This window comes from Elephas maximus, chromosome 3 (genome assembly GCF_024166365.1).
Source record: "Elephas maximus indicus isolate mEleMax1 chromosome 3, mEleMax1 primary haplotype, whole genome shotgun sequence".
Classification (NCBI taxonomy): Eukaryota; Metazoa; Chordata; class Mammalia; order Proboscidea; family Elephantidae; genus Elephas; species Elephas maximus.
The window spans coordinates 130294808-130322105 of NC_064821.1; positions in this window are offsets into that span (position 1 = coordinate 130294808).

Sequence of the window (27298 nt, forward strand, 5' to 3'; positions counted from 1 at the left end):
TTGTGGCCTCATTTTCTTTTTGCTGTTTTAGCTTCACCTTAGGCCCTGATCTCTGTGCTCTTTCCCTGGGACCTTTTGCCCTGGTGACCTAAGTGATCACTTCTCCGGATTTTACCTTCACAACAATTAACCCAGTTATAGGGCTAGAGCCAGCAGGACTTGGGTGCTTCTGTTGACACTCATTGTACTGGGTGCTTCTCTAAGCCTGCTCCCCAGGGACCAGTGGCCTAGAGCCCTCCTGACAATGTTGGTACTTTGCTTTTGAATAACCAGGCCAAGAGAGAGAGCCTTACAAAAAGAGCTTTTGTGTTGGCAACTGTAGACAAGGCAATCTATTCAGCAAGAACCCATCCAGGGAAGCAAGCCTGGCAGACACAAAACAAAACAAAACAAAACAACAACCTCATACAACAAGAGTAGGATTAATTAACTCAGTAATTCTAGGGCAACCTTAGTTTTTGAGAATGTGGTCTCTGGAATCAAATTGCAAAATTCCACTCCTCGTTCTTCTACTACTTGCTGTAAGATCTTAGACAAATTATTTAACTGATTGGTGTCTCAATTTCTTCATCTGTGAAAAGGGGGATAGAGTTTTGGGAATGGTAAAAATGAGATCATGCATGTAAACATCTAGAACAGTGCTGGCACATAGTAAGCGCTCAATAAATTATTAATGATTTTAAAGAGTCTATCAATCAATTTCCTCTGCCTGAGACTGAAAACCATCAGCTCCCTTAAGAAAATGTCCTGGTCTGAAACAGAAGGAAGAAGCCAGGGTGAGGTCTCCTTAACTGTTTATATTCGGAAAGTATGTGCTCTACTCTGTTTTCTACCCTAGCCCTGACCTGTGGGAAGCAGAGAAAAGGAGAAATTGACCCTAACCTGGTAATAGTGTTTATACATATTAATTGAGGAATAAAACAGGAAAATGGAGCATAGACACTCACCTCCACAGAGGCCATAAAAACCTCAAGGTTGCCCAGCATGCCAAGCAAACCTCTACAACGGTAGAGTGTTTCTCGGCAGAGAGACTTGGGACTTTATTGAGATAACCCTCCCTTGGCCAGGGCTATCCCAGGCATTGTGGGTCCTTTGGCATACCTGGCTCTTTCCCACTAAATGCCAACAACATACCCTACTCATTTTGGCAATGCCAGATGCCCTATACAACACACGTACACTCTCACACCTAAAAGCCCCTTTGGGAGGGAGTGACAGCACTCCAGATTGAGAACCACTGTGGCTATATAATCACATGGAATATTGGAATGTTCAGGAAATAAGCCTCGTGGAATTTGTACTGTGATGCCAAAGGAATATTAGGGTTAGTTCAACTCCCCCATTAGCCCTCATCTGGGAAAGTAATATCAACTCTAACAGGACATTAATATTGAAGCAAACTACTTTCAAGAAAAGAGTTGCAGTTCGTTTGCTGAATTCTCTGAGAAAATGCTCATTATTCTGTGTTCCCATCCATTAAACAAAAGTTTATCAAATGCCTACTGGGTCCATAGAACTACTACATGCACACCCTGTAAGTTTATCCTTTAACTCTCTATCTTTTGAACTTTAAAAGATTTATTTGACCCAGCACAAAGCAGAATGAGTTTCTGGTACCCTTAAATCTAATTTTTAGTCTATTTAGTAGCCATGGATGAAGTGACAGCTTATTTTTGAGCTCCAAGTAGTAGCCATAAACACAATATAGCCTGAAACCAATTTTTTCTTTTTTGTTATTTTCATGAAGCTAAGCCAAACCCTTTGGCTTGGCAATGTTTCTGATATTCTGATCTCATTGCTCTTTGGCCTGAATGATTGCATTGAATAATCCTAACAAAGTGGAGACAAGCACAGAGTTATTCAGACACAGACGGGGACTTCAGACACACGTAAGGACATAACTCAAAGGTTCTGCGCTCCCATAGTGCTTACCATTTGAACTATACAGACTTGCAACTTGGAGCCAGCCAACATTCACATTTAGTATATGAAAGTTAAACCATGTGGTGGGCTTTCTCTTCTACACCCCCTCCCTAGATGGGATATCTCAAGGATCAGCTGCTATGAACAGAAGTAGGGAGCTTTTGAGAGGAGAAAGGCATTTAATATAGCAAAAGGGATGAAAGAGGGTCAGACCTCAAAGAGAGTAATAGAGAAGGAGGGTCAGAACCTGAAAGTTGAGTGTGGAAAAGCAGAGTGATGGATTATAGAACAGAATGGAGAAAGACACGGTTAAAGGATTCTATTACCACAGAAAGAAATGTTTCGTATGGAAAAAAAAATATTATAAAACGAAGTGTTATGTTTTCAGTACGCTGAATGATCTTACACTCCTTTTGTGTATCATAGGCTAGAGGCTAATTCTAGGTGAAGATGGGGCAAGGGAATTCTAAGAAAAGTGACAAGTTTTAGAATAAGGATAAAGAAAATCAGGATGAAATGAAGTTGGAGAATACAGCAAAAATAAATACAAGACATGGTAAAAAAAAAAAAAAAAAAAGGCCCCAGTGGTAGAAAAAGGTACATTATCAGGGAAAAAGAGAAGTAGGAAAAATAATTTTATGCTTTCCTTTGAATTTAGAATCATCTTATATTTAGAAAACTGAACTATTGGGGAGTATACTTTAACACTTTGATTGCTAACCACTGAGGTAACAGAAACTTAGTCCAGGGAGATGCAGTCTTCACATTTTAACGTCTATATCCTGAAATCAATTGTAACACAGTAATGATCATAATCAAAATATAATAATTAGACATATTCAATTATATTTCATCAAGTATTACCTTTCATTCTTAGAAGACTTGAGATCTTTTGCACTTAAAATTTAAAGGTACCTGCGAATTTTATACAAACCTATACATTTTTTTCTAAAAACTAATAGAGTAATAGCCCCTGACTAAATTCTCTTTGGAAGCTGTATTTTTCTAAGTAAGACAAATGAACTGGAGACCACTTTTAAATATTTCTAACCAAGAAGACTGCAATATTCAGTCAAGTTAACATTATCAGTGTGGTGATTATTTGAATATCTTTGATGTCAGAGCCATGCCTCAGAATTTCAAAATTCACTTGACTTTGAAATCAAAGTATACATGCTTTATTCCTACTGTAATATAAAATATATATATTAAAATTTTATCAAAAAATTGAATATACAAAAGGAAAGTACAAGCTTTGCCAAGGATTCTGATAAAAATTTAATTTGTTTTCAAATATCTTATTATCTATGAAATATATAAAACATAAGCTAACTGTGAATGTATATTTTACTATTTGTACGACAAAAGATTGAAGTTTTTCTGCCTCAGTTTACGTTAGCATGTGCATTTTAAAAAGGCCATAGTGTGTATCATAATGTTAAAAAAAAAAAATTGGACCAGGATATGCAAAACCTGTTTTAACCCCAATACTGACTTTATCTACCAGGTGTGACTTGTTTTTTTTCTTTTTGAACTGGGAATTATATGTTCCCTACCTAGTTCATTGAGCATAATAAAGAGGTTATTTTAAAACAAATTGGAAAACCATATGAAATAATTTAGTTATTTAAATGTAATTCCCTTAGGCATTATAAGCATGTGGTTTTCTCTCATTTTATCTCCCCTCCACTGCCCCCTCACAGTCATGCTGCCAGGCTATTGGACTTTTCTTCACTAGAGTAAAAAGCAGAAAAGAGAAAAGAAAACATTTCACTTTTCAAATCCATTCCTTTACTATTCTACTTTGAACTACTCTGGTCAAAGATTTTGAGGGAGATAGCATTGAATTCAACATTTGAAATCAAGCGTTTGATGTTGTATTTTATTTGTACCTTTTGACTTTGAATAATATCATGTGCGGAGCTAAGAATGGAAACAAAGCACTGCAATAAACAATAATATATTCCATAAGTGAACACTCCGGAAAAGAAGACACTACTACTGTAGGGTCATTATTAACATTCCAGCCCCTAGCGTATAAGGCATCACGGAAGTTTACGGTAGGAATGAACGAGTATCTCAGTCTTTACAAGAAAAAAAAAAATTATTCCTATGCTTACACCTGGCTCTTCGCAAAGAAGTCACTCCTACAACAAAATTTTCTGTCTCCAAGTCATCTCTTCTCTCAGGATTTCTGAATTGAGAGTTACTGTCATTTAACAAGTATAGAACAGATAGTTGTCTCTTTAACTATTTGGCAAGTTCAGCAGTAACGCTTAACTACTTCTACTTATTCTAAGGTGAGATTTCCAGAAACATCTTAAGAACCGGAGGAACAGGGCTTTGGGAAAAAAAAAAAAAAAAAAGACACTGTCCTTGCAAGAGTGACGTAAGTGCTAAGGAAGCTAGGAAACAAAACTGAACAAATGAGTTTGGAGAAAAAGCTAGCCTTTTATGAAGTGAAAGGAAACAGAAAGATTGAAGTAGCTTCAGTTGGCCTAATGAAACGTTTTGAAATCAAGGGTCCTTAGAGGAAACCTGAAATTAGAACAATTTGAAGCAGTAAAGAATGCAGGGGATGAATGAAGACGGCTTGTTTGTCTAGAGCTGGTGCCTTCACAGACGAGAAGCAGGCCCGCAGCAAGGGCTGCAGCTGATAAATCGGCAGGCTTAAGAAGGGGGGCAGGAAACCACAGTGCTAATAGAGATTTTTTTTTAAAAGAAGCACAAGAACTAATTCAAAGAAGTTATTTAAAATTACCATTTGCTTCTTTTTTTCTCCTCTCTTTCTCAGAATTGTTTAAAGAGAAGAGAGAGGAAAAGGAAAGGGGTAATTTATGGGATGTACCTTAGGAACTATTATTAGAAGAATAAAAAAGAGAACTACCTGGCAAATCAAAGTGCATTAGAAATGCAGTAATTAAAAGGTTCTACAAGAAAAGGAGAAAATCAGAGGTAACAGTCTTCTATTAACCTACTGTAACTTATAATTCTCATTTCACTTTTTTCTCCTAGTAGAAAGTTTCCCTGACACCCATGGATGTCCACATGTAATTTTTTGTGGTTGTTATCCCTTATCTTCAGTAAGCAAGATCTTAATTTGTTTTTGTATATGCCTCTAATCCTCCAGTTTTAATTTTAGGGCACAATTCCACTGTGCTTTAAAAAGTGCCCAGCATGGATACTATGTGTTAGTATCTGATGTCTATTTTGGCAATATAGCAGGTATCAATAAATAATAAGCAGAAACAATGAAATGCATTAAAACACTGAAGGAGAGGAAAGGACAAGGATACATGTAACTGGCATTGAAGTATTTATTTTGGAAAAACTAAGATTGGATGTAGGAGCCCTGGTTGTTCGGTGTTTAAGTGCTAGGCTGCTAACCCGAAGGTTGGTGGTTCAAACCTACCGGCTGCTCTGCTGGAGAAAGATGTAGCAGTCTGTTTCTGTAAAGATTTACAGCCCTGGAAATCCTATGGGGCAGTTCTACTCAGTCCTATAGGGTCACTATGAGTTGGAATCAACCTGATGACTCGACGGCAGTGGATTTGGGTTTGGAAGATGGGATATAACTGGTAGGAAGTGGGAAGTTAAAGATATATCTAGGAACTAAAGTGGGAATAAGATAGATTGCAAGAATGTAAAGAATCAGTTTATGAGGAAAGTCTTTTAAAATAACCTAAATTCCTGATGTCTCTGGTTGGCACAATTAACCCATTTGGCTGCTAACCAAAAGTTTAGAGGTTCGAGTTCACCCAGAGGTGCCTCAGAAGAAAAGCCTAATGAGTTACTTCTGAAAAATTACGAATTTAAGACCCTGTAGAGCACCTCTACTCTGGCACATATGGGGTTACTATAAATCAGAATTGACTTGATGACAACTGGTTAACTGGTTAAATTCCTGATAGATGTTTATGCACTCTATGAGCACAAGAAAGCATTTTTAAGTGTTACTAAATATTAAACTAAGATATAATCACAATTTCATGAGAAATCAATATGCATTAAAATACTGAGCTTGTTTGGCAATGTTCTAAACACCATATGCCAAACCCCTTGCTGTTAAGTTGATGTGGACTCATAGTGACCCTATAGGACAGAGTAGAACTGCCCCATGGGTTTTCCAAGGAGCAGCTGGTGGATTGGAACTGCTGACCTTTTGGTTAGCAGCCGAATTCTTGACCACTGTGTCACCAGGGCTCTGAAAACGCTACATATATTGTTACATTTAACATACCTCAAAATCATAGGAAGTAGTTGTTTTGTGCGGTTGAGTCTGCTCCGACTCATAGTGACCTAATAGGACAGAATAGAACTGCTCCATAGGGTTTCCAAGGAGCTGCTGATGGATTGGAATTGCCAAATTTTTGGTTAGCAGCCCAGCTTTTAACCATTATGCCACGAGGGTTCCTCATAGGAAGTAGGAACTAGTATAATCCTCATTTTACAAATGAGAAACTGATAGAGATGTCAAGCAACTTACCCACAATTACACAACACTGGTAATTATTATATACTCTGTGTCCAGGAGCACCATAGAGATAAAATGCTATTGTTATAGTTTTTTTTTTTTTTTTTTAAAAGAAAGAAACAGCAGCCTTTAAGTACTTCATCAGAAAGGCAGTATCGGCAGAGGGGCTAAGACAAATCATAGTGTTGTCTACTCTGGGGCTGAAAATGGTCTCTCCTGGTGCTGTTGCAGCACAGGAAATGCTGCTCAGAGTTCCTGGGCCTCAGAGTGCTTAACTTGTCGAGACAGGGACTGAGCTACTGATGAAAATAGAGCGGAAGAGCAAAATAGAGCAACCAGATGTCCCTGTTTAGGTTTTTTTTTTTTTCCTCTGCTGTGTAGATTTTTTAAAACATCTCTGGTTCCAGCTCAAATAAAATCATATATCAAATTTTGTTTGAAAAATACAGTTTGTGTTGCTACTTAGAGATAAGAATGTTTCATGAATTTTGTAGTGTTATCTTCAATAACTCTTCCACCTCATTTATTCCAAGGGCCCATAAACATCCATTGCCCTCGAGTCAATGCCAACTCATAGCAACCCTATAGAACACAGTAGAACTGCCCCATAGAGTTGCCACCAGGGCTCCTTCAGTAAGGGTTAGTCATGTAAATATGATCCCATTTTATTCTCATGATAACCCTATGAGGGATGATAGGGCTCCACCTTTGAATATAAATTTATGTGGAAAAAGGTAAATTACATTTATGGATTTATATTGTTAGCTGCACATGAGTGGATTCCTACTTATAAGGGGGAATAAATATAGCTTTACAATATATATTCCTGTAGTATAACCTTTTGCCCTGTGGTTTCTGAGCTACTTGTTGCTTGTACATTGTATCAGTCAACTTGCAAAGTCTTTGGGCTGCTTCTCCTTCCAGTCCAAATTTGCCATCCAGGGGATGTTTGGCTAATTTTGTATTTGACATCTTGCTAGATACTCATGTGGCTTTTTCAAACTTTATAAAATGGCTTCAGGCCAAAAGAATGAGTATTCCTAAATTAGTCAATTCAGGAAAAGGTTTAAAAACATGTCAACATTATCAGAGAAAAAAATCAAATGGTTTCAGATACTGCTCGGTTAAAAAGAACTGAAATAAAATGTTATTTATTATACTATATTATGCCTAAGGGTAAATATGATGAAAATTCATTTATTTGCAAGTTCTAATTATTTTCTGGGAAATTTTCATTTTGATTTCTGTTTCTAAAATAATATTTGTAAGCTTTTTGTTAGTGGACACTGTGCCTTTGCAAGTATGCATATATACTATATATGCTAAATTGGTATAAGTGAGTTGCTAATATTGAAGTTATAAAAATAAAAACTCATTGCCATTGAGTTGATTCTGACTAATAGTGACCCTATAGGACAGAGAAGAACTACCCCATCGGGTTCCCAAGGAGCAGCTGGTGGATTCGAACTGCCAACCTTTTGATTAGCAGCCATAGCTCTGAACCACTATAACACCAAGGATTTCATCTGTATTTTATAAAAAGCCTTTGAGAATGAACTAGAAAATGATATGTATTATATGTCTTTTCCCCTGTGAATAAATGTTGTATAAAAAGGTCAAGGCATTATTATAATTAATAAAGTTTAATATTATTGAGTTTTTTTCCAATAATTTAAATAGTGTAATAGAGAGATATTTTTGCTATTATTCTCTTTAAGAATGAGTGTTCTAATTAAAACTATATTTTGAATACTAGTTATCTGAGCAATAGTAATGTAGGATATATCAAGATTTTTCCATAAAAATGATATTTTTAAATATATGCAAAATCTAATTTATCAAAATGTAGTCACTTTTTATAGATACTAAGACATATATAGCAGAAGTGAAACTTACTGTAGCTATTTCTCCCATCCTTCCTTTTCATCAAATATAATTATTTTAGAGGATTACTGTAATTTTTGAAAGGATTGAAAGGAACAGAAAAGTAATCTTACTGAAAAGGAAATTTAAATAATTAGTATCAACACATTCTCTTATTTGACTGCAAAATAATTTCTCCTATAATACTATATATGTGTGAGTGTGAGAGAGGAAAAACGTGTGTGCAGAAGCATATGCGAATGGTAAGCGCTTTTGTTTATTGGATTTTTTGTTTGTTTTAATTCTGGAGATTTGGTTTTTAAATGCTGACTTCAGACATTGGCTCACATTATCCTCATTTTACCAGAGAGAATAATGGGTATTAGAAAGCAGGAGGGATTTTCCCAAGGTCACAAAACAAGAACAAGGAAGAATTCAAGCCAGGTCTCCAAATTCCTTGCCCAGTGCTCTTCCTTTTACATGTGGCTGCTACTGGCTTCTGATTAACACTCTATCCTAAAATTTAGCCATTTTCATTCTCCTTAGTTGATAATGTCAATTCTTTAGATTTATAGTATCATCAGAGGAGACCTACATCTATTGAACTAAGGACTAAAGTACCCAATTTTTGCTTGAGAACAATAGAAGACTTTTGGACCACATGCACAATTTAAATTATTAAGGTAGAGTCATGATGCGAGGGAGTCAGTGAAGTATATTTCTTTGGAAACGGACTAATAAACAATAGATTAATAGATTTTTGTCTATCTAAATTACTTCATTTTCCATCCAATTCTTGTTCAAAGTCACGTGAGCTCTTAAAGCATACTTTTTGAAATGAAATTTCAAATGATACCATGAAAATATTAAAAAAAATAAATATAGCATTTAAAAATTATGAAGATAATGTAACTCATGTAGATGACCCAAGCAATATAAGAAAGGTGCCTTTTAAATTAAAATTCACTCAAATTGCTCTCCCAACCAACCTGTTCCTTCTCTTCTACCTTCTCCAATATACCATACTCGGTTGTTATCTTTCCATTTTTTTAAAAAGGACAGGAGTTCCCTATAAATTTGACTGAAATATATTAAAGAAAAAATAGCAAAAAAGGTGAGAATAATATATTTCTAGTCCAGAGAAAGAGAACTCTGCTGGCTAAATGACAAACTGATGACAAGGAAAAACTAACCACGTAACTAAGATAGCTCACCTACCATCACTATGGTTCATTCCTACTCCTTCACCTTTTATTTTCCTTCTCAGCTTTTATAATAACCTGGCATACTACCTATTGCCTTTTTATTGTCTTTTCCTCTTGCTAGATAGTAAGCACCCTGAGAACAATGTCTTTGTCTGACAGGTTCTTACTTTCTTAAAATTACCTGGCACATATGGGTGCTTTATAAATATTTGTTGAATGAGTAAACTAGAAATTGGGTGCTTGGTGAATGTAATTTTAGGTTAACAGAATAAAGCTACACTTGTTGAAAAGATTTCTAAAATGTCTGTAGCGAGCTTGGCAATGTGTCAATTGTGATTGACTTTCCTGCTCTTTTAAGGGTAATAACTCTGAATATAATTTCTTATTATATAGGATGGTACGTAAGTCAAAGGAGTTAGAGTAAAATCCATGCTGACTTCTTGACTGATCCTCCTCTGAATAAATCTTAAAAATTGAATGTGATTTCTTCTAATTGGCCAATTTTCCTGAAAAGCAAGTCACTAAAATACATCAATTAATTGAGAATTGCAGTTAATTGGGTTTTTAACATAATTCACTGTACTGGCACCGAGTAGATGGTCAATAAATATTTGTCGAATGGGTAAAGTCTAGCTGGTTTAAGTAGAGTTTATTATTTTGATTTTAGTTTCTCAATCAAAAGAAAAAATTTCAATTAAATGTATAATACACAATAACGTTAGAGTCCCCACAGCAGGGAAGATTTTTTTTTTTTTAATTTCAAGTCTTTCTCATCTTTTCCTCCTTTTTTTATCTTCCTTTTCTCTTTCCATTCCTTCCTATTCTTTCATTTCCAGCCCTTCCCTTTCTTTCTCTTTTCTTCCTTTCCTTTCCTATTCAATCCAAAACTCATTAAGTGGGACCAAGCAAAACAGACATTCATATAGGGGTACAGAAGGGGAAGAGGTTCAGCAGCCCAAAGAGCAGTGTAGGAGCTCAAGTAGGGTGAGGATGCATCTGTGTAGGGTGGCTGCGATGCATAGAAGCAATATAATACTGGTGATACACTAGGAAATTGGTCAAACAAGTAACTGTATTGAGGATCGCGAAAGCTAGGTTTTTCATTGTCAAAGAAAGTAGTTACAAATATGAAAAGGGAGAAACTACAATAAATCCAGTGACATTGATTTGGAATTTGATGTATCAGTGTAAACTCCTGGTTTTTAATAGATTTAGATATATATTGAAATAAATATGGATATTAATGTGTTACTGGGTATATATACATACATATGTAAATAGATGATAGATCAATCAATCAATAGATAGACCAATTGCTAGATCTACATACATACAAAGATGTCACTTTGATGACCAAGGCATGCCTGACCCAAGCCAAGGTGTTTTCAATTTCCTCATATGCATACGAAAGCTGGACAATAATTAAAGAAGACCAAAGAAGAATTGATGCCTTTGAATTGTGGTGTTGGTGAAGAATGCTGATTATACCATGGACTGCCGGAAAAATGAAGAGATAGGTCTTGGAAGAAGTACAGCCAGAATGTTCCTTAGAAGCAAGCAAGGACAGCTAGACTTCGTCACACATACTTTGGACATGTTTTCAGAAGGGACCAGTTCCTGGAGAAAGGCATCATGCTTGGTAAAGTAGAGGGTCAGAGAAAAAGAGGAAGACCCTCAACAAGATGAACTGACACAGTGGCTGCAACAATGGGCTCAAGCGTAATAATTGTGAGGATGGCGCAGGACTGGGTAGTGTTCCGTTCTGTTGTACTTATGGTCGGTATGAATCAGAGCTGCCTCGATGGCACCTAACAACAACAATATTTACATACATATATTTACTTGGCTTTGGATCCTGGGAACAATGACAACCCAAAACAATGGGAACACTTAGCTCCCAGGTATTGGTTTCTAAAGACCATTTTCAACTAAAAAAAAAAACAAAAACAAAAAAAACTAGAACTCCTTGAAAAATAGCTGATTTCCTGACTAGGGTATGAAAAATAGAAAATGAACCTGGAATATCTTGTTGTATCAAAAGTAAACAAGTATTGAAACAATGCCAGGCACATGTCAAAAGAAAGAAAAAAATCAGTTTAAAAGAGATTACACTGGCCATATCTGAGACAATTTGAAGATAAAGTGAATAATAATAGCAAAAAGCATTGCCATGAGTCCATACTAATATAAACAAATAAACTAAAAGTTAATGGAAAACGAGATATTTACAAAATACCAAAGTACTTCCCCCAATCTATTTAAAAGTAAAAAAGCAATTTTACAGTGACCATTCTAATCATGAGATCAATATTAATATCACAAGTAATATGCTACCTATAGAATGCAATCAGATGAATACAGCACCACTTTTGCAATTTTCCTCCCAAAGATACCTAACCTGAATCTAATCATGAGGAAATAGCAGACAACACAAAATGAGGGGCATTCTACAAAATAACTATTTTGTAATCCTCAAAAGTATATCAAGATCATGAAAGTCATTGAAAAACCGAGGAAATCTTCCATACTGAAAGATACTAAAGGGACATGATAACTAAATGAAATGCATGAATGGGATCTAAGAATTAAATGGTAATGATGTATCAATGTTAATTTTCTAACTTTGGTGGTTGTATTTCAGTGATAAAGGAGAATGTCCTTGTTTGTAGTAAAAATATGTCGAAGCATTCAGGAGTAACTGGTAAATTATTCTCAATTCAGGAAAAATATTAGTCATACTACAATTGCAATACTTCTGTGACTTGAGATTCAAAATGAGAAAATAATACTTCAAATTCAGTATCTTCCATGAAATTATGTCCTAATCTGGAAACAGTCTTCAGATTATTTTATGGAAAAGTCTTTTATATTTCACAAATTTTTATAATGCAATCTGAGATAAAATGGAGAGTATTTTTTTTTCTTTTCTCCCCTTAAAAAAAATTAAGCAGAATAATGAAAAAAAGCAGTTACACTTTGTGGGAGTTCCAGTGAAAACAATTATGATCTCTCAGATTTTTGGTACTGATGGTTGTAGTGATGGTATTCTGTTTTCTAATAAAGATCTTTTCGTATACTATGTTTAGTAGGAAGGAGCCAATTATGTACAATAGATATTAAAATAACAACTAATTTATTCATCTAAATAGAAAATTATGATACTTCCCTTGGGGCAGAAAATGTCACAAAAATAATACATGGACAGGGAACTTTTTTAATATTTATTGACATTGCTATAACACAACTATCTTCAAATAGCATGGCAAATAATATATGCTATGGGTTGATTTGTATCCTCCAAAAAGACGTTCAAAATCTAACCTGCAGTACTCATGAACGTTCAAGAGTTTTTACAGATGTTATTAGTTAACACGAGGTCATACTCTAGACTACCCCATACCCATTGCCATAGAGTCAATTCTGACTCTTAGTGACCCTATAAGACAGAGTTGAACTGTCCATAGGGTTCCAAGGCTGTAATCTTTTCGGGAGCAGACTTCCGAATCTTTCTCCTGTGGAGCAGCTGGTGGGTTTGAACCACCAACCTTTTGCTTAGGAGCTGAGCGCTTAACCGTTGTGCTACCAGAGCTACTTATACTGAAGTACAGTGGGCCTTAATCCAATATGATTGTTATCCTTCTAAAAACAGAAGAGACATAGAGAGACACACAGGAAGATGGCCATGAGAGACAAAGGCAGAGACTGGCTTTGTGCTACCACAGACCAAGAACACCTAGAACCACCAGAAGTTAGAAGAAACATGAGCCTCCTCTAGACCTTCAGAGAGAACATGGCCCTGCCAGACACCTTGATTTCAGACTTCTGCTCTCCAGAACTGTGAGAGACTAAGTTTTTGTTGTTTCAAGCTACCAAGTTGGTGGTACAGCAGACCTAGAAAACTAATACATTACATTACATTGTTCTCTGGTTCCTAAATCTGAAGTAAGTTCTAGCAAGAACAGGCCTTGCAGGCTGAGGAGAATCCTAGGATGACACTGCGAGTAGCAGTGCATCTATTCAAGGCTATCAGTGTCTGGTGTGCAACAGACACAGGCAAAATTAGAAGAGAAAATAAATTTATGGGATGAGAATACGCTATCAAAGATTGATTTGCTCAAAAGTATATTCTTGTATTGGGAAAATTAGATAATTTTCTTTCTTTCTTTTTTTTTTTTTTTTGTGCCGTAACTGAAAGCTTACAGTTCAAGTCAGTTTCTCATACCAAAATTTATACACAAGTTGTTATGTGACCCTAGTTGCTCTCCCTATAATGTGACAGCACGCTCCTACTTTCCACCCTGTATTTCCAATTTTTTTCTTTTTTCAACCAGCTCCTGCACTTCCCTGCCTTCTCATCTCACTTCCCGACAGGAGCTGCCCATTTAGTCTCACGTATCTACTTGAGCTAAGAAGCATACTCTTCACAAGTATCATTTTATGTCTTGTAGTCCAGTCTAATGTTTGTCTGAAGAGTTGGCTTTGGAAATGGTTCCTGTCCTGGGCCAACAGAAGTTCTGGGGGCCATGACCACCAGGGTACTTCTAGTCTCAATGAGACCACTAAGTCTGGTCTTTTTACCAGAATTTGAGGTCTACATCCCACTGCTCTCCTGCTCCCTCAGGGATTCTCTGTTGTGTTTCCTGTCAGGGCGGTCATTGGTGATAGCCGGGCACCATCTAGTTTTTCTGGACTCAGGCCAATGTAGTCTCCGGTTTATGTGGCCCTTTCTGTATCTTGGGCTCATATTTTCCTTGTGTCTTTGGTGTTCTTCATTCTCCTGTGCTCCAGGTGGGTTGGGACCAACTGATGCATTGTAGATGGTGGCTTGCTAGCTTTTAAGCCCTCATCAAAGCAGGGTACAGAATGTTTTCTTAATAAACTTTGTTATGTCAATTAACGTAGATGTCCCCTGAAACCATGGTCCCCAGGCCCCACCCCTGCTACTCTGTCTCTTGAAGTGTTTGGTTGTATTCAGGAAACTTCTTAGCTTTTGGTTTAGTCCAGTTGTACTGACTTCCCCTGTATTGTGTGCTGTCCTTCCCTTCACCATCCTGGTAACCATCAAAGAATGTTTTCTTCTGTGTTTAAACCTTTTCTTGAGTTCTTATAATAGTGGTCTCATACAATATTTGTCCTTTTGCAACTGCGCAATTCGACTTAGCGTGATGCTGTCCAGATTCATCCATGTTATGAGATGTTTTGCAGATTCATCATTGTTCTTTATCATTGCGTAGTATTCCATTGTGTGAATATACCATAATTTGTTTATCCATTCATCTGTTGGTGGGCACCTTGGTTGTTTCCATCTTTTTGCTATTGAAAACAGTGCTGCAATGAACATGGGTGTGCATATATCTGTTTGTGTAAAGGCTCTTATTTCTCTGGGATATACTCCAAGGAGTGGGATTGCTGGATTACATGGTAGTTCTATTTCTACCTTTTTAAGGAAGCACCAAATCGATTTCCAAAGTGGTTGTACCATTTTACATTCCCACCAACAGTGTATAAGAGTTCCAGTCTCTCTACAACCACTCCAACATTTATTATTTTGTGTTTTTTGGATTAATGCTAGCCTTGTTGGGGTGAGATGGTATCTCATTGTAGTTTTGATTTGCATTTCTCTAATGGCTAATGATGGAGAGCATTTCCTCATGTATTTGTTAGCTGCCTGAATGTCTTCTTTGGTGAAGTGCATGTTCATATTCTTTGCCCATTTTTTAATTGAGTTGTCTTTTTGTTGTTGAGGTATTGCAGTATCTTGTAGATTTTAGAAATTAGATGCTGATCAGATTTGTTGTAGCCAGAATTTTTTTCCCAGTCTTTAGGTTGTCTTTTTACTCTTTTGGTGAAGTCTTTGGATGAGCATAAGTGTTTGATTTTTAGGAGCTCCCAGTGATCTAGTTTCTCTTCTGGTGTTTCTGCATTGTTAGTTATATTTTGTATTCTGTCGATGCCAAGTGTTAGGGCTCCTAGTGTTATCCCTATTTTTTTTTTCCATGATCTTTATCATTTTTTATTTTATATTTAGGTCTCTGATTCATTTTGAGTTAGCTTTTGTGCATGGCGTGAGGTATGGATCTTGTTTCATTTGTTAAAGAGACAGTTTTTTCCCGAATTAAGGGGCTTTGGGCCTTTGTCAAATATCAGCTGCTCATAGGTGGAAGAATTTACTACTGGATTGTCAGTTTTGTTCCATTGGTCTATATACCTGTTGTTGTACCAGTACAAGGCCGTTTTGACTACTGCTGTGGTATAATAGGTTCTAAAATCAGGTAGTGTGAGGTCTCCCACTTTGTTCTTCTTTTTCAGTAATGCTTTACTTATCCAGGGCCTCTTCCCTGTCCATATGAAGTTGGTAATTTGTTCCTCCATCTCATTCAAAAATGCCATTGGAGTTTGGATCAGAATTGCATTGTATCTATATATCACTTTGGGTAGAATAGACATTTTCACAATGTTGAGTCTTCCTATCCATGAGCAAGGTATGTTTTTCCACTTAGGTAGGTCTCTTCTGGTTTATTGCAGTAGTCTCTTGTAGTTTTCTTTGTATAGGTCTTTTACATCTCTGGTTAAATTTATTCCTAAGTATTTTATCTTCTTGAAGGCTATTGTAAATGGTGCTGATTTTGTGCTTTCCTCTTCAAAGTTCTCTTTGTTGGTGTAGAGGAATCCAACTGATTTTTGTATGTTTATCTTGTATCCTGATACTTTGTTGAACTCTTCTATTGGTTCCAGCAGCTTTCTTGTGGATTCTTTAGGGTTTTCGGTATATAAGATCATATCATCTGCAAATAGAGATACCGTTAGTTTTTCCTCACTAATTTGGATGCCCTTTATTTCTTTTTCTAGCCTAATTGCTCTGGCTAGGACCTCCAGCACAATGTTGAATAAGAGTGGTGATAAAGGACTTCCTTGTCTGGTTCCTGTTCTCAAGGGAAATGCTTTCAGAGTCTCTCCATTTAGGATGATGTTGGCTGTTGGCTGTGTATAAATGCACTTTATTATGTTGAGGGATTTCCCTTCTACTCCTACTTTGCTAAGAGTTTCTGTCATGAACGGGTGTTGGACTTTGTCACATGCATTTTCTGCGTCAATTGATAAGATCTAGTGGTTCTTGTCTTTTATTTATGCGATGGATTACATTGATTGTTTTTCTAGTGTTGAACCATCCCTGCATAAAAAATACCTGGTATAAATCCCACTTGGTCATGGTGAATTATTTTTTTGATATGTTGTTGAATTCTATTAGCTAGAATTTTGTTGAGGATTTTCGTGTCTAAGTTCATGAGGGATATTGGTCTGTAATTTTCTTTTCTTGTGGTGTCTTTACCTGGTTTTGGTATCAGGGCTATGGTGGCTTCATAGAATGAGTTTGGTAGTATTCCGTCCTTTTCTATGCTCTGAAATAACTTTAGTGGTAATGGTGTTAACTCTTCTCTGAAAGTGTGGTAGAACTCTGCAGTGAATCCATGAGGATCAGGGCTTCTTCTTTGTTGGGAGTTTGTTTTAATTACCTTTTCAATCTCTTCTTTTGTTATAGGTTTATTTAGTTGTCCTACCTCTGTTTTTGTTAGTTTAGGTAGGTAGTGTGTTTCTAGAAATTTGTCCATTTCCTCTAGGTTTTCAAATTTGTTAGAGTATAGTTTTTCATAGTATTCTGTTATGATTCTTTTCATTTCAGTTGGGTCTGTTGTGATATCGCCCATCTCATTTCTTATTCATGTTATTTGCTTCCTGTACTGTTTTTCTTTTGTCAGTTTGGCCAATGGTTTGTCGATTTCGTTGATCTTTTCAAAGAACCAGCTTTTGGTCTTTCAATTGTTTTTCTGTTCTCTATTTCATTCAATTCTGCTCTAATTTTTATTACTGGCTTTCCTCTGGTGCCCTAGGACTTCTTTTGCTGCTCTTTTTCTATTTGTTGAAGTTAGAAGGTTAATGTTTTGATTTTGGCCCTTTCTTCTTTTTGGATGTGTGGATTTATTGCTATAAATTGACCTCTGAGTACTGCTTTTACTATGTTTCAAAGGCTCTGTTATGTTCTGTTTTCATTCTCGTTTGATTCTGTGAATTTCTTTATTCGAGCCTTAATTTCTTCTACAATCCAGTAGTTTTTCAGCAAGGCGTTGTTCAGTTTCCATGTGTTCATTTGTGTTGTTTTCCTTGCTTTTTCTGTTTTAGATAATTTTCTATATAAAAAAATATGAAAATATATAATCTCAAATATTATGATATTATAATATCGAGCTGGACAATTTGGAAATTTAAATATGAAAAATTTAGATTAGAATGTTAAGCCCATGTAGTGGAATTATCTGAAATGCATATTCTACTTGTGTTTGGTAACTGTTTTAATAGGTCAATTAAGTAACAATTTATACTATAGCTAGCACTTGAAATATTTGGAAGATTGTCATTATTACTTCCATTACTAGCAAGAAAACACAGAAGTTGACTATCTTTCCTTAAAGGCAAAGAAAGTACAGAGAAGTTTATCTTTTGAGTATGCCTTTGCATGTTTTGGGAATGCTCTTTATTTTATCGTGGAATTGATTTTGTGTTAGCAGTTTGGAGTATGACTGGAGGGAAGATGAGGAATCTGAGATTTGCTTGCTATTCCTAGAAAAGATCTCACCCAATGTCTAAATATTTGCCAGCAGAATAGGTACTTCCTCCTGATCAGGCATGGTGGTTTCTTCTTGGACTTTACAGGCTCTTTCTTAATTTGTAGAAAATTTATCTGTTAACAAATGTTATGATTTGAAGTAAGTTATGTTGTGCATTTAAGGAAGCACTCACAATTCATGTTACTAAGGACAGGAAGGACAAGTTAGACTAAAGTCAGAAACACAGTGTGGTGGGACTAATATTGAAATCTGCTGCTTTATAGCTATGGCTTAGATAATTTACTTAAATTCTTTGTGCATTGTTTTTTTCACTTAAAATGTGAGTAATAATAGCATTAAACTCATATTATCATTGTAAGTATTAAACAAAAAACACATTTAAATTGTTCAAAGTAGGACCTGGGACAGAAAATGCTTACTAATTGCTAGCCATTATTATAATGATTGAAGATAAGGAACAAAAGATAATGACATTAAGCAAAAGTAGAGGCCATACTAAATCACAAATCAATGATTTCAAGCAACATATTTTGATTGCTCTCTGAATAAATATATTTACGTTCATTTACTAGACACCTCATTTGTTTTCATCTTTAAAAATATAAATTATAATTGTAGCACCTTCAGCATTGTTTGAAAGATATAATTATAAAAATTCTTAGGAATATGGCTGGCACTAACACTCATTCAATAAACCTTAGTTATACTAATATTGCTAAATATTATTATATAACAACTTCAGAGTTTATGAGAGAGACATGTGAGGATTAATTATAATTTTTTTAGTATAAGAATTAGCATAATTATAATTTTATAATATAAGAAGGCCTAACATTTCAAAACTTTTAAAGGATGAATGCATTTTTTCTAGATGGGGTCTTGGGGGGAGAACATTCATGGATCCCCCATGTGTTTTACCTAAATTTGACCTGTTTTCAAAAAGTCACTAGACCCACAATTATTCCACGGAGAAACTGATCTTTAATTGACCATGTCCATACAAACTAATCAATCAAGAGGTAATTGAATACCATATCTGTGAAATATGCAGATAAAGTGTAAGATAGCCTTCCAGCTGGTTTTTCTATATACACATTCTCTCTTCTTTAGCATGGTTTGCGTGTGGTTGACACATTAATCTCCATAAAAGGCAGTTTTCATCATGCCATAATTTCTGCAGAATATAGAGTAGTTCTCTAATGCCTGCTGTATCAAATCCAAGCAACTCTGTTTAGCTTCAAGGATCCTCTACAGTCTTGCAATTCAACATTATGATCCAGCAGCACCACCATCACCTGGGAAATTGTTAGAAATGGATGATCTCACGTCTCAATTCAGACCTACTAAATTAGAGTCTGCATTTCAACAAGATCCCTGGGTATGCAAGTTCAAGTTTGAGAAACAGTGCTTTACAATATCCATTCATCTTAACCAAACAAAATCACTAACCCATAACAGAGCTCTTGGTTCCATCAACAAGTATTAAGTCTTTTCACTAATATCTCTGCATCTAAAGCAAGCCCTTGCTCATGCTCTTAACTCTACTGGAAATATTCTATATCCTTCCCATCTACTATCTAAATCTTATCCCTCCTTGAAGGTCCAGTGAAAAGTCTCACATCTTTGACATTAAGAGCATTTCAAACTACACTGGCCTTGAGGAGTACCTCTTTTATTTAGATCAATATCATTTAATTTCTTTTTCATTCATTTATTCATTAATTATTCATTGAGTAAGCATTTCCTGAATGCCTATTATAGTTTATCAGGTACTGTGGCATTGGAGCCCTGGTGGCAAAGTGGTTAGGAGTTATGGCAAACTATGGCTGCTAATCAAAAGGTCAAATCCATGAGCCACTTTCTGGAAACCTTATGTGGCAGTTCAACTCTCTCCTATAGGGTCGCTGTGAGTCAGAATCAAATTGATGGCAATGGGTTTTATGGGTGGCTTTAGCCAGAATGTAAACAAGAAGGCAAACTAGTTGTTCTCAGTAGACTCACAATCAGAGCAATAGAGATGGTTCAGTAGAGCTGTCTTAAGGACCACAGGCCAAGGTACAAGTGGGATAGATATAGGGGGTCCATGATCATATTGGATAAGGCCATGTAATTTGTGCTTTTCTGTTAAAACTGCTCAGATGAAGGAAATAATGTTGTTCAAATATATTAAAACGTTTTATGGTATAGAAGTAATGAAAAATCTCACTTGAAATGGACAAGACAAATATTGTACATTAATTGTTCCGTATTAATTTCACCTCCTATAGCTGATTTTAAGGTTTTTTGTTAAAAATAGGTCAGCAATATGTCTTTCTTCATTCATTCAACAAATACCAGAATAATTAAATAGCTCCTATTTGTCCTTTTTTAACTTTTAGACATGGCCAGCACTAAATAAATACTTGTTGATTGAAAACAGCCTTTGATCAAGCTGGGGACTAGGTTTATACATATGGGACTACCATTGCACAAACACAGCCCTTTCCTCCTTCTGCTATTTGTGACATAAGGAAACATTCGTGAGTTTCCAGTTACACTTTGGTTTGCTAGTAGTGTCTTTTGGATCAAAAAGTTCCTCCAGGGTGCCATGGAACTTTCTGTTTCTCTGTAGCTAATGTTTGTGTTCACCAAAGGCTATGTTGGAGAACAGCCAACCAAATGGAATTGGCTAGTAAAAGCTTTTGTGGGTGAGCATTTCTGAAAACAAGCTTCAAGGCCATTTGCTATCAAAATCTCAGCAGGTGGAATTTTAAACAACATAAGTTAATGTAAAAGTTTGATTTGAGGAGGTTTAGAGGAGTTGGGGGATGAAATACTTAATGAAGTATATACTATCCCATGTTCTTTAATACAGTAAAAATAAAAGCTGGTTTTTCTTATTTCAAGACCATTCATCAGGTATTTACATAGAAGCAAATCCTTTTTATAGACAGCCATTCTTCAAAACTTTTCATGCTCTAGCAATAGTGCTGGAGTACATTAAAGTTAGATGTTATACAAGATCTTTTGTCAGCCCCTTGATTCCTTCATTGTAATTCAAGAATGGAATTATAACAAGAAAATTTCAAAACCAAACTAAGTAAAAATAACATTTCCAATGAACAAAAATTAGGACTTTACATAGGATCTGGTATTATACAAAGTGCAAGTAAAAATTACTTTGGCTCATGAGTTAGCAATTTCCTTATATTTGTAATCTGAAATCAGTTACAACATTCCTTTGTCTTATTCAGCAATCTTGCTGAGGATGAACGTTCCATATGATATGCAATTTTTCTCTTCAACTTTTAATTTTTCTGGTACAGAAGAAAAGCTCTGGACTCTTAATTGAGCAATTATTATTTAAGTGAATATAAACTTTGAGGATAGTGCCCAAATCTTCCTTTTATCCAGAGAACAAGTCTAACACACCCCAAACCACCCAGTGCCATCAAGTCTAACATAGGTAGCGGGATAAGCGTTGCCTGGCAGCAGCCCAGCTTTAGGTAGAAAAGTCGAGTCAAGACTGACTGGGAACTGATTCTTCGTCTCTGGACACTCCCTGTCATCTACTGAGGTTCCTGAATGAATGCCAATTAGGACTGATTTACATGTCTCCTTGGAGGTTTTAGATAAATTTTCACTAAGAACTGTTTGTTTTTCTCATTTAAACTGTTTCTCCAGAATAGGATTTGCAAACTTGCTGCTGAGTACGCTGTGTGCAGATCATTGCTAGGTTTCCATATTGATATAAAGTACTGGTATTTGAAAAATTCATCAAGAAGCGACTCATTTTAACTACCAGGTCTAAGTCTGTGAAGTGGTTCTACCACATTTATAGTGTCCCATAATTCAGTAACAGAGGATAAAGAGTTCATATGTAAATAATGGAATATGCCCAGACAAGGAACTTGCTCCGCATCCTACGCCATTTTTTAAGCAATTCTAATTGTTTAAATTTTTTCTTTATATAGAGCTGGAATCAACTTCTCTGGAACGTCTATGATGTGGCTTAGTTTTGAAGACATATACTGTCTCTTTTAAACAAGAAGTCCTTCAAATATTTGAGGATAGTTTCCATGCTTCCTCTCTATTTTTAAGCTTCTCTTCTGAATTAAACTCCTCCCCATCCTTCAGCTATTCCTTAGGTTAACCCACTTAGGTTATATGGTTCTAAACGTCATCATTCAGTGAGAAGTTAGCATTTTTTTTTTATTTTATTGTGCTCTAGGGAAAAGTTTACAGTGCAGTTTAGTTTCTCATTCACAAATGTATACACAAATTGTTTTGTGACATTGGTTGCAAGCCCCGCAATGGGTCAGCACTGTCCCCTTTCTCTTTACACCCCTGGTTCCCTGTGTCCATTCATCCAGTTTTCCTGTCCCTTCCTGCCTTCTGTCTGTGCTTTTGGGCAGGTGTTACCCATTTGGTCTCCTATACTTGATTGAACTAAGAAGCATGTTCCTCATGTGTGTTGTTGTTTGTTTTTCAGGCCTGTCTAATCTTTGGCTGAAATGTGGACTTCGGGAGTGGCTTCAATTTTGAGTTAGTGGGTGTTCGAAGGCCATAGTCTCGGGGGAGAAGTCAGCTTTTTAATAATCACATTTTGAAGATAGTTTACTAATAACAGTTCAATTAAAGTTAACGTACAAGACCTGTATTTTGAGTAGTCTTTTTTATGTTTGGTTAAGTTTTAAATGAATACAATGTTTACTTATTTTTTGTCATACATAAGATACAACCTAGAAATTGCTGTTTGAACATCAGACTACAGTAGAATCAGTGACAGAAAACATCTTTTTTGGTGTCTTCAGTAATAAAAATAGTACTAGACACAACTAAGTGATGATTGAAAAAACATGCTGAAATAGTACTATCGGCTGCTATTGTAAAGCTTCTCACCAGAAAAAATATCGCTACTTCAGAATAAAAAGTTCTCAATCTAAATTCAAATTTTAAAAGCCATTAAAATTTTAGTAAGATCATAGATCACTTTGCTTATTAACTACCGTTTTGAAAAATCAGATATTTTTATTAAAAAAAAAATATTACCCAGTAGCAAATGAAAATATAGTCACTAGGTACAAAATTCCAAAATTTATGAAAATATAATTAGCTAATGCTCTGAATCAGACTTGAAGACAGTTTGAATACTTCTTGCATGCCCATAAAAGTTTCTCTAGACTTTTGCAAAATGCTAAAGTGATGATGTGCCCAACAATGTAGATGGTTAATATTCACCAAAGTGACATAAAAAATGTAATGCCTCATGCTTTTACTTCTCATTGAAATTGCTTATTACTGAAGTTTGACCAAATTTTCTTTATGCTTGGCCCTCCATATATTTTAAGTCTGATACTCTACAGTTTTCCTTCTCTCAGATTTTGCTTTGTCTTTAACTGTTTTCTTTCCTTCTCTGACCTGCATTCAAGAAATAGAAAAAGGCTATTTGTTGTGCCAACCCAAACTATATTCAGATAAAGGTCAATAATTCAATAGGCTTCTTGAGGGTTTGATATCTGAATGTTGGAGGTTGTTTCCTTTACTCCTAGGCTCTTCTATTGAGTTCAGGTGATCCAGGTTAGTGACAGGCTGGAGTAAATTGTGAATTGGTGAAAACTTCTGAAAAAGGAATGATGATAGAAATAGAAAAAAAAAAATGAAATAGGCAAGTCCAAATATATATTCTCATCAAGTCTTATACTTTGTCCAATAGTTACCGGCCTCTCTGAAAATATTCTTATGTGTGGGTGGAGGCAACTTGCCCATTAAATTATAAGAGGCGTTATCAGATTCATCAGGACTTGGTTGTAAACTTGACTACACAGTTTTGGCTCATAGAGAATTGAGGAGGAAATATCTGATTAAAGTGTGCATTGCTGCTGAGGCAACTGAATGTTGCCATAGCAATTGAGATGAAATGTGCAAGAAGTGAGATAATTAAATTTAACCCCTTTAGTAGTTTTGACAGTCAATGTACGGCCAATAGGAACAGTTATCTAAAGTATTAAGATAAAACACATTCCTCATGGAAAGCCTCCTTACTAGTATTTTGGTGTTCCCTTTCTAAACACATTGCTTTAGGTATCTAATTTGAATGTTCTTTTTAATAATCAAATACAGTTTTGACCTTGGTCTGTAGCTGTCTAGAATTTCTGCTGATTTATTGTATCATAGGAGCAGACATCTATAAAAAAATATCCAATTTTTTTCTATAGTTCTTAAAAAAAAAGTACACTAGAGTCAAAGCTGTCATATTTGAGCTTAGAATTCAATAATATCTAGAACGTGCTGCCCTCTTCAGGAACTGGTGCTTAAAAATATTTTGATTTTTTTTTTTTTTAGCAATTCAGAAACTATAAATACGAGTTGTGATATCACAAGTTGTGTTAATCATTCTTTTGAATAAGTCATCACAGAGTATTTCTAGGTTTAAAATTTTTTCCACTGAAAGCTTCTAGTAAAAAAAAATCAATAAATAGAAAATTTGAAGTAAATTACTATTATATGATTGAATACAAAATAAGAGTTTCCCTAAAGAAACTACTCTTATAGGGATTATTTCTGAATCATTAAAAACTTTCAGACGTCCATGTTTACTGTTTATTCAAATGTTTCTTTAAGAATGTCTAAAACAACAAGATGCCATTCGAGTACTAAGTATTTTCTGTAGCAAAACCCCTGTAAATGTTATGAATAGCAAGTGTTTATTATTTGAAATTTTAGCCAGTTTTCACTTAGTAAAACATTTTCTTTCTTGGGAATTAAGATTCCAAATATACAAGAATACTTTTTAATTTTTATTCAAAATTACATCACTTGAAAAGCATCGAAAGATCTGAAATATATACATTGAGAAAATCCAAGCAAATCCTTTTTCTGCAGGTTATCTATCAAAATTTCCTTCGCCATTGTCTGGTTTTGACAGAATGATAGGAACTCAGTGTTTTTCAGTAAATCAGGTTTATCATTCTTAAAAATCCATAAAAGAACAGAATATGACCAATACTTAAAAATGTTAATTATAAGGTACAAGAAAAGCCTATTTTCTTACATCTTTACATATTCCTTTGTATTACAACTATTGACCCTAAGAAAGATTACTTTGTATTAATTATAAAAAATGGAAATAAATATTAATTAAAAAAATTTAAAGTCCATAATAAGTTCAAGAACAAATGCCTTCTCAGAATACAAATTTGCTCTAATTCTTATCGTATGATGTAATTAAAACCCTGATTTTCAATCAACAAACAAGATAATGAATACTTCTTCATTGTCATTTATTTAATGTGAAAGAATAGGAGCTTGGACCCCTAATTTTGTTTCTCAGCTCCTACATCTGACTTTCAATTCAAAGTTTCAAACAGGAAATATATTTTTATTTAAATGGATATAATGGTTGTTAATGTTGACTCCAGCAAAATAGAATGCACCCTAATTTTCTCTTAAAGAGTTCTGATGTAGGCGCCGTGGTTAAGTGTCTGGCTGTTAAGCAAAAGGTCAGCAGTTCGAATCCACCAGCTGCTCCTTGGAAACTCTGTGGGACAGTACTTCTCTGGCCTGTAGGGTCACTATGAATTGTAATCGACTTCATGCTAATAGGGTTTTTTGAGTTTTACCCCATCTATATCAATGAAAAGTTTGAGCTAAAGAGGAAAGTAAAAAAATGAAAACAAAGCAAACAAACAAAAACTATTGATAATCTTCTATTAATCCTGTAATATTTGTTTTATGGAAAATAAAATGTTTTATTTCTAAATTTAAAAGTACTTATCACGACACTTTCTTAATGCTAAAGTAGCTCTGTGCAAAGGCATGCAATATATGTTCAAGAATTCTTTAGAACACTGATTTGTGTTTTCTGCAATAGATATACTTCATTTTTGTTTTGCTACGATGCATTATTTTTGGCAGTTAGGATCCCTGTGGATGAAGGTACAATAAATAATAATATTTTCTTTGCTTTCCAGGGTATTTATGGCACAATGATAAATTTCATCTGTCCCAGAATGGTAAGTAAAGAGCTCTTTCTATTTTGATAGTATTGAACATAAAAAGGAGAAAAAGTGAATTGTTAAATAAAAGTACAGTATCATTTACTAAATGTATCAAAAGATCTGATAATTATAAGGTAACTTATACTCCCATAAATAAATGGATGCTGCATTCAAATTCTATAAGCATTCTAAAATTTTCAACCAAATATGCTTTAGGCTTTTCACAGGGAATATAAGGTTTTGCTTCCTCTGTTGGATTACAGTTGAACATAGCATACTCAATATTTTGTTTTCTGGAGTAATTTATTTTAAAATATACACAGATTTTGAAATAAATGTGGTTTACATTCTACGAGTAGTAGAAAGAGAAAGCATGTCTATGATACATGTTGAGAGTGGATCTCCTTTGGTGCAACTTTTACTGTTACATAAAAATTGATTGTAATTTATGTTTGACCAGGGTTTTGCAGCATCTGTGAATTTAAAAATATTTATTTTCCAAGAGCACATATCATAACTTCTCCAAGGCAAGCTAGCTACTGTATGATTTTGTCTAAACACATAGTTTTGGTTGCCTTTATGTTTTTATGACTTAAAAAGGCAGTATTTAGTATTAGTCATGATCATAACCTCTTTACAAGCCAAGTAAAAAACTAATCTTACTGAATGAGAAAGGTCCACATAAGATACTATTTCTCAGCAAACTATTACTACATCCTTTGAAGTGGTGTTTTTTTCCAGTGGTTTCTCGGTATTCCCTATAAACAGAAGGAATTTCTCACTGTAGGGAAAAAAAAAATCACTTTAAAATAAACCAATCATCAGAAAGTGCTATGGTACAATGTTAGGTGAAAATATAGGGCATGAACTATATGCATTATATATTGTATGCATGTGGGCTTATGTATAGAAGAGAGAGAGATTAGGATCATATTGTGGGTATAGAAAAAAGACTCATAAGAGGTAGATAAAATGGGGAATATGGGTAGTTTTAATATTCTTCATTGTCTACATTTTCTTAAATTTCCTATAATAATAGGGTCCAAGATTAAAAGAAAATATAGTAGACAAGTAGGCAAGGATAAAGAAAGCTTTGCACAATAATTGCTTTTAACCTGAAATAATTTTAATAAATCATTTATGAAAGGCAATCATAAAATACATCATATATTTGGGTTTAAAATTCCTGATCTATTAAATCAGGGTGTTAGACTGGAAGATCTTTCATAA